Below are 12174 nucleotides of genomic sequence, written 5' to 3' on the forward strand. Positions count from 1 at the left end.
TGTTTGTCTATTAGCTATGTGGTAATTTTTTCAGCATTCAGAATCTGATTCAAATCTGGCTTCTTAATACACCCGCATCTCCTTCATCTGGATATCAATTAGAATATTTCCCCTATTATATTAAAAGCCAATAAAATTCTTTAAAAAATAGTCCAGAAAAAGTCTTCTTGTGACATAACCAATCAGTAATTGGTTACTGAATAAACAGGAAGTGAATGAATTAAAAATTAGGAAACACGTCACCTACATATATATGGTGTTTTGCTAAACTAAATTAAAAAAGCACTTGGTAACTCTTATCATTTTTCTTACTCACATCACAATTTTCAAACCATACTGAGGGGTAAATGTTTACTTGCTGTTTCTTTCAGATACTAAACATTCAAACAATGAAGATCAACCAGACAATGCTGCAGGAATTCATTCTCATTGGCTTTTCTGTTTACCCACATGTACAGACATTCCTCTTTGTGGTCTTCTTTTGCCTCTACCTTCTCACTCTCACAGGTAACCTGGCCATCATAGGTCTTAGTTGGTTGGACAGAGCTCTCCACAACCCCATTACCTCTTCCTCAGTGCACTCTCCTTCTCTGAGACCTGCTACACACTGACCATCATCCCCAAGATGCTGGCAGATCTTCTGGCCAAAAGTAGAAGCATTTCAGTCATAGGTTGTCGCTTGCAGATGTGTTTCTTCTTGGGACTTGGTGGCACTAATTGTGTCATCATTACGTTGATGGGCTATGATCGCTTCCTGGACATCTGCAACCCTCTCAGATATCCACTGCTTATGACCAACATGGTATGTGGACAACTTGTGGCCTCTGCTTGGGCTGGAGGCTTCTTTATCTCTCTGACAGAGACTGCACTGATATTCAAGGGCTCTTTCTGCAGCCCCAAACTTGTCAAACACTTCTTCTGTCATATGCAGGCAGTTGTGAGGCTGAACTGTCTAGACACTGACCTCATAGAATTGATTATAACTGTGATCTCAATGTCAGGTTTGCTGGGCACCTTCCTGCTCATTATCCTCACTTATGTCTTCATTCTTTCCACTGTCCTCAAGATCCCTTCAGCTGAGGGTAAACAGAAGGCATTTTCTACGTGTGCCTCCCACATCACAGTGGTCACCATCCACTTTGGTTTTGCCTCTATTGTTTATCTGAAGCCTGAAGGCTCAGGGGGAGATGAGACACTGATAGAAGTTCCTTACACTGTCATTACCCCATTCCTAAACCCCCTCATTTTCATCCTCAGGAATAAGGACATGAAGACTGCTTTTAGAAAGGTATTTGCAAAGACGAGATCCTTTAAAAAATAGTTTTGGATTATTGCTGCATGATTGAATGTCCTTAGAAGTCAGTGAAGCATCTACGCTATGACATCTGGAGGAGCCTGTACCATTAATCTTTTTCTGGAGATTGGCAGATGGATATCAAGTGACTGAGTCTGGGACCTACCTAAGTTATCACAATCATCTACTCAGCCTGTTAAGGAAGTCGTCTAATTCTTCTTCTTGATTGTTGATATATAAGGACTTAGTACTGCCATTTATCTTTTGTTTTCTGAAAGTTCTGTATTTCCCTTGTTTCTTGTCCAAAGTATTTCCACCTGCCAATTCAGTTTGTCGATTCTCTATGATGGTTTTCTCAGTTTATTCTTTATTTATCATTTGTGTCTCTGTTCTGATTTTTTCTTTAGAGGCTACCATGATATTTATATAAAAAGATCTCAGACAAAATAGTTCATTTTATGATAGCATCTTATGTCCTTAGCCTAAGCAGGTTCTATATCTTTCCTCTTCCCCATCTAAGTTATTGTTGTTACTCCATTTTGTGTTGTGAGTTTGTGTTATTGTTATTCCATTTTGTGTTGTGAGTTTGTGATTGAAGTGATTATAGTTATTTTCAATGCTTTCTTTCCCTTTATCTTTAATTTATAATTAAGTGTTTGTTAACCTGTGATGATATAGATCTGCAAATTTCTGATTTTGTCTTTATAGTTATCTCCTTATTCAAGGCTTTGTAAACCCTTTATCTCTCTCTCTCTCTCTTTTTTTTTTTTTTTTTGATATGAGGGCCTTCTTTATCATTCTTGTAGAGGGGGTCTTGTGTCAATGAACTGTCTCATCTTTTGTTTCTCTGGAAAGTTTTTATTTCTCCATCATTTCTGAAGGATAGCTTCACTCAATGGATTATTCTTGGCTGAAAGTTTTTGTCTTTCAGTATTTTGAATCTATCATACCACTCTATCCAGGCCTATAAAGTTTCTGCTGAGAAATCCACTGAGAGACTGATAGGCAGTCCTTTGTAGATTATTTTCTTCTGCCTTCTCACCCTTAATATTTTTTCTTTGTCATTGACTATTGCCAGTTTTACTAATATGCTTGGAGAAAGTCTTTTTACATTGATGTAATTAGGAGTTCTCTTAGCTTCATTTACATCTATACTAGTTTATTCTCCAGGTTTGGGAAGTTCTCAGCTGTTATTTCTTTGAACAATCTCTCTGCTCTGTTCGCCCTCTTTTCTCCCTCTGGAATATCTATAATCTTCATACTGCAGTTTCTAATTGAGCTGGATATTTCTTGGAGAATTTCTTCATTTATTTTTAGTCATTATTCTCTCTCCTTCACCTGAAGCACTTCTATATTTCTATCCTCTAAATTACTATTTCTGTCCTCCATAATGACAGCTCTGCTTTTTTTAATGATTCCAGGGTTGTTTTTTTTTTTCCTGAAGAAGAGTTGGCCTGAGCTAGCACCCGTGCCAATCCTCCTCTACATTTTTCTATGTGGGAGACCTCCACAGCATTGCTGTTGAGTGGAGTAAGTTCACATCTGTGATCCAAATCTGTGAACCTGAGCCAACAAAATGGAGCACATTCAACTTTAACCACTTGGCCACAGGGCCAATCCCCAGATTTTCTTTTTTTTTTTTTTTTATTATCTCATTCATTGTGCTCTTCATCTCCAACATTTCTGTTTGACTTTTTTTTTTATAGTTTTAATCTTTTTTGTGAAGAATTCCCTCAGTTCATTAATTTTATTCCTGAGTTCATTGAACTGTCTTTCTGAGTTGTCTTCTAACTCATTGAGTTACTTTATGTTAACTATTCTGAATTCTCTCCTTTAGATCATAAATTTCTGTGACTTCAGGATTTGTTTCTACATACTGGCCTTTTTTTCCTGGTCTGGAGTGTTAATCTATTTCTTCATGTTGATTGATGGGGTGGACCTTTGCCATTGAATAGTGATAGGATCTTGTCACAGATTCCACCTGCCACCAATGAGGGGGACTGGACCTGTGTTTTCCACGCCCATTGTGACCCCTGGTAATTGTGCCCATCACAGGGAAGTTGTAACAATAGGACTTTGCATCTGGCCACTGCTACTTCACAGACACAGGTGCAGACAGTCTGGTGAGGATCCCCTGCTCTGGCTGAGCAGCCAAATTGATGCATAGGGAGGGAGGGAGGGGCTTCTATCTTACCCATGCTCCTGCTTTCCACTCACTGCCTGCTTACCTGCTCTGCTCAGCTTGTTGGGGGTACTCCCCCTATGATGGCTTTGCCGCCTCCTGTGGGGTGTCCCCATAGGTTGGGAAGCAACTCTGAGAACAAAAGTGTTCCTGCAGAGGGCTGCATTTTCCCCATTCTCCTCTCAGAGTTGCACACTATCAACCACATGAAATCCTGCAACCTAGATCACTGCCACTGGGGAGCGGGAGGTGATCTGCTCACCTCCTTCCTATACCTTCTGGGGGGTCCATAACCCCACTGTTAGATGTATTGCTATGTGGATGTGTCAAACTTCTATTGTGTTGGGTGGATGTCCTCTGTTGATTATGAACGTCCTTTTCATTATGTCTTAGGGGCTAGGGCCCAGGGGAAAAGCTCACTCCACGATGATATGATGTCACTCCTTTTTCTCAAACTTCGCATTGACTTTGGTCACTTTCTAGTCACTTAGAATTTTCTTCTTAATGTTTTTGTCCATGTTTAATAATTTTTATCTATGAAAGGAATCACTGAATCTCTTCAAGTCCTTATTAACTCCTTTGTTTCATCTCCATTCGCTCTATTTATAGTTAAATATCCTACCCACTCAACCCATGCCTCAGTTCAAGAGGTCTACCTGATATTATCTGGACCAATCAAAGTATATTAACCTCTGGCTGGAGTAATTGGTACAAGCAGTGTGCAGGTAAATAAAGCCAGAGAAATGGATGTTTCTTTTTCTTTTACATAACCCATGGTCAAAGAAGAAAAGTGCAATAAGAAAATATTTCTAGCCTAACAATAATAATAAAAAAAAATGCTTACATTGGTAAAATACAGCTAAAAAATGCTTAAAGGAAAATTTTTATATTCAAGTTCTTATATTAAAAAAGAAATTTATCAAGAATATGATCTATGCTAAAAAATTAAGAATCTAATTTAATGGGGGAACTAGTCAAATTAATAAAAAGTAAGGAGAAGAAAAACATAATAAAGATATAAATAATAAAAGTATATAATAGAAAAAATTTGTCAGCAGTAGTAGAATTTGAGTCCTTTAAATTCTTAGTTAAATGGATAAATCCCTAACAATATTGGTCAGGGATAAAGAGAAAATTGTTAGAAAAAGCATAAATGAACAAAGGAGTATTAGTTCAGATCCTACAGATAATTAGAGTGTGAAGACACATCATGAAGAAGTTAAAGTCAATCAACAAACTTAGGTAAAAACAATCCCTTAGAATGACAACCTATCAAAAGTGACAAAAATAAATAGAAAATCTGAATAGTCCAATACTTGTTAAACAAATATAAAACTTCCCCAAAGAAAACTCCAGATTCACATGGTTTCATTGGTTAATTCTTTCAAACAGTTAAGGAAAAAAGAAAAACAAAATTACACAATTTCTTTCAGGAAATATAATGTTGAGAACAATTTATATCTTAAATTATGTTACCAGAATAACAATGGGACTGAAACCTGACAAGCATGGCATAAGAAAACAAAATTGCAGGCCACAATAACATATCACTGTAGTTTCAAAAATATTCCTAACAAATTATTAAAAAATATATCCCAGCAATATATAAAAAGAATATTTCATGAGAAAAGGAATGTTTTCCAAGCATGAAAGCCTGGTTTATTATTTGAAAATCTGTTAAAAGAATTCCCTACATCAGCAAAACAAAGGTTAAAAAATAAGCTACTCATCTCAATATTTATAGAAAAATCATTTGTAAAAATCAGTACTCATTGTTGATAAAAATTCTATTTCTATGAAAAACTAAAACTAATACCCTACCTCACTGTGAAATATTGAACTATTTTTCCTAAGATGACCACTCTTACTGTCTCTATACAATATTATACTGGAGGTCTAATGAAGTGCAATAATGTAAAAAAAGATTTAAAATTTATATTGATTTGAAAGGAACAATAAAACTCTTCATTTGCAAATGACATGACTGAATACCTAGAAAATATTACTAAATCTACATCAGAAGCTATAAACCTAATAAGTATATTTAGCAAGGTCTCAAATCAACTGTTTTTCTTCATATTAGTTACAAAAAACAAAAAAATGATATTTTTAAACATCAATATCAGTAGCATCAAAAAATAAAACCTTTAGAATTATACTTATATTGTAGCACTATTCACAATAACCAAGATATGGAAACAATCTAAATGCCCATCAATGGAAGAATGGACAAAGAAATGATGGTATATGCATACAATGGAAAATTTTTCATCCATAGAAAATAAGGAGATCTTGCCATTTGTGATAACATGGATGGACACAGTGGACATTAAGCTGAGTGAAATAAGCTGTAATAAACCAGACGTAGAAAGATAAATACTATATGATCTCACTTACATGTGGAATGTAATTTTGTCAAACTCATAGAAACAGAGAATAGAATGGTGGTTACCAGAAGCTGTAGGGAGGGAGAAATTAGTAGAGGTCAGACAAGAATACAGTTTTCAGTTCTACAACATGCATAAATTCTGGAGACCAGATGTATAGAATAGTGACTATAGGTAAGAATCCTGAACTTCATACTTGAAATTTGCTCACAGATCATATCTTAATTTTTCTCACCATATACACACAAGAAATGGTAACTATGTAAGGTAATTGATATGTTAATTAGCTTGATTGTAGTGACTATTTCACAATGTATATGTATATATCCTTCAAACATTAAACCATCAGGATCCTTCCATGTACTTGTGCATTAAACACACAACTAATTAGAAAGCCTAAAATGTATGAAATTAGTAAAATTAGTGAAACACTAGGAAGACAAATCCTAGAGGAAAATGAACTAGGAGTTTATATAAATTGTATGTGTGTGTGTTTGTGTATTTCTCTTTTTAAAAAGTTAGTAGCATTTTAATTTTTGTTTATATTTTCTCCTATAAGGAAAATAGAGGTGGGAAGTGACTAAGAATAAAAATATGAGCAAGGATAAAGACTAAAGTAATGAAGATTCAGCTGAGTGTATTTGAGAATAAAATTCTAAATATTTCACCATGGAATTTTTAAGTCTATATCTTCTATATTGATTTTAATTTTTTAAACATCATGTCTTTCCCCAAAACTATCATTTTTTAGCTTGTGAGGAGCTGGAATTCCCTGATCTATTATACAATTGTGGCCATGTATTCACTCAGTCTGTTAGCATTAGTAAAATTTGTTTACCATAGTATTCATCACAGTTATTACACAAAAGTCCTTAGTATTTAATACAATTAGTAGAGACAACTAAAATATACATCTCTTAGGATATAAAGATTTACTTTGCATAGTTAATTATCCCTCTTAGAATATTTGACTAATCCATCATGTTGGAACACACTTTTGAACTTTCTTTGTGTTTTACTATTGTGTGTGACCATCTGTGATGATTAACTGTAGGATCCCTTTTCCATCTGGTTGTTATATAGATGATTATTTCTGGTAAAAAATCTTTCCTGTATTTGATTCAATATATACTATTTCTATGATTACTTGGCTTATTATTTCCTCTGTTTAGTCTTGCCTGCTTACACGAATAGTCATGCATATGAATGAAACTATAATTAATAGAAGGTGTATGTATATATATATATATATATATGTTACACTCATACTTGTTAAAATCAATAAAAATTAAACATGTGCTATAATTTTCAAACCTCTTTTGCTTTATAACTAGATACTCTTATTTCATATTTCGAAGATCATTGTCGTTCTTCATTTGAAAAATATTGATAGGTTAGATTATTTTTCACACAGAAAATGGAAGCAACCATCTCCCTTAAAGGAATTTCCCTTTTTTCTTTAAATGTAGAATCTGGATTCTGGGGCACATATGATATTTTAGTGGTAAGCAAATGTGCTGCTACTTGGGGATACTTTTAATGGTGACAGAGATTGAGAATACTTTATAGGTCTTTTAATGTATTGGGTTCAAATTGAGTTTATGTCAATCCCTTGCAACCTATATGATTTCATTTGCTACTATGACTTTTCTAGCTAATTTGGCCAGCCAATTGAAACTGAAGGAAAAGGTAAGAGATTCTTTACTGAATTCCAAGAGATAGGGAACAGCAAGAGCTGATGTTATGGTACACAAGAGGCTTTATGCAATTACACACAAATAAAGCAGCTTCCGGAACTGGATATCAAATGAGACAAAGAACTGTCGAGTAAGCCATACCCTATGCCTGTGTATGGAGCATCCTTCCATAAAAGCACCTGAGGATTGGTCAGAAGCTTTGAGAGAAACAGATGAGAAGATATCATCATCTTATCTTGGGTACTAGCAACCATGGAAGCTTGAGGCTGCTCCAAGCAACCTCGTGGGCAGCAGCCAGTTGGCAAATGGAAGCATGAACTGGAGAGGAAAAAACAAGTCAGATGCCACTTGGGAACCCATGCTGAATGACTGGTTTGTGAGCATAGATGAATACTTTTAGTAGGGCTAAGTTTGTACCAGTGCAGATAAGCAGATCGGGGTCACTGCAATTTGAGTATAGATACAACTGTGCTCCATTTTGTAGTGATCAAATGATGAGGCCAGGTAATATTTGTCTTTAAGAACCCATTTCCTTTTCCCTAACAACTGCTATACATTTATTCAAATACCTCCAATGACTTTCAATCTCTGTGCAATGACCTATAAAACCCCTTTTTTATCTGACTCCAACTCACTGGTCTCATCTCCTACTATGTTCCTCATCACTTACTCCAATCCAGCTACACTGTGGGTCTTTAAATTTGGAGAACACACCTAGTATTATGCTGCTTTTATTTGCAGTTCCTTTGCTTGCAGTGCTCTTCCCCCAGATACTGCATGGCTTATTTCTTTTTCTTGCTTTAGGTCTCTTCTCAAAAGCCACCTTCTCAGAGTGGCCCGTTCTGTCCACCATCTTTGAAATAACAGCCCATTTGTCTCTCTGGTCCTCTTCCCCTGATTCATTTCTTAATTGTAGCATATGCCATCACCTTACACATAATATTTTTATTTACTTATTGTCTGTCTTCTCTGCCATGCATTACCAGGTAAGTTCTGTATGTAAGAATATTTTATCCTGTGTCTCTGCTGTATTTCATTAGGTGTCATAGCATCTGTCACATGGTGGTCTTCCAATAATTACTTGTTGAGTGTGTAACATAGTAGTTACAGCATAGATTTTTGAACAAAACTGCCTAGAATACTTACTAGTTATGTGAACTTTGTCTCCTCATCTATAAAATGAGAATAATGCTATCTGCCTCAGGATTGTTGTGAGGATTACCTGAGTTAACATGTATAAATTATGTAGAAGAGTGTCTGGCCTAAAGCAGGCTCCATTTAAATGATTTTTTTTTATTACTGTTCAATCAGTTTTAACCATGAAATAGGTACTTCTCTTATTTGCTGTAATAATTGAGCTGATGCTCAATATGTGGTCATTATTATGTTATTGATAATGAGATCATTAATTTGGATTACAATTTTGGGCAGGGTGTTCACACTTGAATCAAGCTGATTAGAAAGGGAATGGAATGTAAAAGAACTTATAAAGGAGGCTTTGATGACTGGCTATTCAGGGAGAATGATGAAGTAAAGAGAAGAAGGCTTTGATCTTGAGAGACTAGTAAAATTATGGGATTATTTACAGAAGAAAGTAAAAATGGGAAAATGGTCAATGAAGAAGACTTACAAGCTAGTTTTAATTCCTTAAGGGTAAAGTCCAAGTCCCAAGGACCCATAAGAACCTTCTGTGGGTAACCTGAAGAAGCCTTTAACAATACCTCTCTCTCTATGAACACAGGCTCCAGAGCGGGTGCTGCATAAATATCTTTCTTCATCTGAGGTGATATACTTGGAGGCCTGGAACTTTGTTTCACTTTATGTCACTCCACTTAATCAAGTCTTTCACAGCCTCAGCTTACTTCATTATTAGGCAGAAAAAATCAGATAGACATTTTCGAAATCCATGGTTTGTCAAGGGCATATGGCTAGAGTGCTTCTCTGAGTTTTGGCTCCAGCATATTCTGATTCCATCAGTCCTACTGCAGTCCCCTCCAACAATTAATGCCATTCCTAGAGAAATTTACCAACAACCAAGAATATCCTCTCCATCTCTTTTTCCAAATCCTTCTCCTATAATTTCTACTGTATTTGTGTGCATAACAGAATACAGCAAGCTCCAAGTTTGTACTGTCAGCAAAGCAGGCTACCTTCTGGTTTTGCAGCTGGCAGGAATGGAAAGTATCATCCCTAACTATTGAAAAAACACACCCTGGCCCTCTAAAGCAATAGGCCCCATGTTTCAGGGTTCCAGCCAGAATGATGTGATTAACAGTATTAGGTGATATCTCTCTTCTGGGATGTTTTAGTGATACATTTTGTTCTTACATACTAGGTCCTCACTCAGGAACTCTGATTAAATTACTCAACCCAAAAGTCTACACTAGAATGATGACACAGAGCTTTTCTGACAATCTCATGAACCAATATTTAAAATGGCCTCAAATCTCGTTGAATTGATATTTCTGGCAACATGATCATATGCCCTGAGTGCTCTTTTTGAACCCAACGATGCCATTTTATGGAGAAGGGAGATGCATATGTGCAGGCAGCCCAGATCCATCTTTTCCTGGGGCTATATTTCGTGCCTCACCCAAATGTATGCCCACTTCTCAACTACAGTACCTTGTTAGGAATGGAATTAGAAAACATTAGATTATTGCATTCAGGAACCCAGAGTTTCCTGAAAATCATTGTATCCAGCAGTCATCTTTCCCTAAGAGATTCCCTGGACACCACTAAAATGCAACAGCAGAGAAACCCAGAGTAATACTTTATGTTGAACTGGGCTTGTCACTTGCTGTATAAAGGACTCTGATAAGATTTTCTGAGATTCCCTCGCTCCTTCATAAGTTCATATTCATATATTGAAATCTTGCCACATTCACAAAGACAACAACTTGAAGGAAAGAGAGAGCTGATTGTGATCAGTTTACCATCTTAGTACAATATCAATGGTCCACCTACCTCTTTCAGTGACACTAGCACTTTGGAAAGATATTAGTACCTAAAAATCTGTGGCCTATCAGATGGTAGGTATGGTGTCTCTAAGACCTCTTCTGGCAAGTCAAAGTTTATATCACTTGTTCATTCAACAAAAATACTTTTTATCATCTACTATGTGTCAGGCTATAATCCAGGCACTGGAATATGAATGTGATCAAGACAGATAAAATCCATGATGTCATGATGCTTATATTTTAGATTAAAAGGACAATAAAATAAATAAGATCATTTCAACTAAACTATTATTCAAAATAAATAATTAAAGAATGTTGGAATAGAATATGCCTGAGGTAGAATATGCTACTTTAGCTAGATTGATAAAGAAAGTCCTCTGTATGAGGGTCACACTTGATCTGAGAACTATAAGTTACCGCAAAACAACCCATGGAAGATCTGGGTGAAGGATGCTCCAGGCTGAGGGAAAAGTACACAAATGGCCTTGAGCTGAGAAAAAGCTTTGTATAATTGAGGGACAAAAAGTCTAGTGTCAGAGAAGCATAATATATACAGCAGAGAAAGATTGGACGTGGGGCCAGAGAGGTTAACTTGAGCCAGATTAGGAGTTCAAGAATTATTGTAATGAAAAAAATTGGTGTAGTGGGGAAAAGTTCATTCAAATGGGAAATATCAGAAATATATTTGGACTGCACATCTATTCTAGAAACTAAAAGATTGCTACTTGAATCTCTTCATTTTGATAGAAGTCATCCCTTGTGGGCTTCTACCCTGTAATGGAACCTTGACTTTCATCATTTATTGCTCCAAATAGCCCCTTAAAATTCTACCTTCCTCTCTGGACTCTGGTGTCCTGCCTCCAGATAGGCTGTCTGAACATGTCATACAGAAGGCAATGGACTCTCAACAGTGAAAGGGCTGGCCTCAATTCATTGTTCACAGGTAACAGTACAGCTTGATAAGTGATCATGTAACCCAATCTGTTAACTTAAAAATGCCCTATATGAAGTTATAAATTTCTGCTAAGAAATCTATATAATCTGCTCAATTATCCCATTGAAGGGAAGATGTTGGTTGGACATTAGTATGAACTCTGCACCTTGACGACTTCCTGCTCTCCAAGAGGCTTAATCAAATATATCTTAATTAAAACAATTAGATAATTTTAAAATCCATATTTAAAAAGTAAGGTGAAATCAAAATATAAATAGTTATTATTACATAACAAACCATAATAATAAAGAAAATTAAACGTATAGTTTAGCTGGTACCCAATCACTCTTTTCCTTCATTGCCTTGGCTCTGCCCATCAAAATTATCCTTGACCTCCATGTCCTCTTCTCATCTACTCAAGTATGAATTTCTCCCCTGAATATGTGCATTCATAAATGCATGCATAGTCACACACATTCACAGAGAAGTAGGAATGCCAGTCCAACCCCATCCTCAATTTGACAGGAAACATCTCTTGCAATATTATTTTGTTTGTATATCTCTGAAGATGCACAAGCACTTCGATCACTGTGAAGTTTGAACACTTACTCACCTCCTTCACCTGGGGTGAAAGACAAAGAAAGTGAGAAATTATTTTAATAAGAGCATAGCCAAAATGATGCAAAGATGTCAAAGAGGTAATAGATTAAGACAACATTG

The 12174-nt window shown here is 35.9% G+C and overlaps 1 pseudogene; it reads left to right on the forward strand.

Moving 5' to 3' along the window:
- Nucleotides 390-1321, forward strand: OR10X1FP (olfactory receptor family 10 subfamily X member 1F, pseudogene; annotated as a pseudogene).

The sequence above is a fragment of the Equus caballus genome, chromosome 5 (assembly GCF_041296265.1).
Source record: "Equus caballus isolate H_3958 breed thoroughbred chromosome 5, TB-T2T, whole genome shotgun sequence".
Classification (NCBI taxonomy): Eukaryota; Metazoa; Chordata; class Mammalia; order Perissodactyla; family Equidae; genus Equus; species Equus caballus.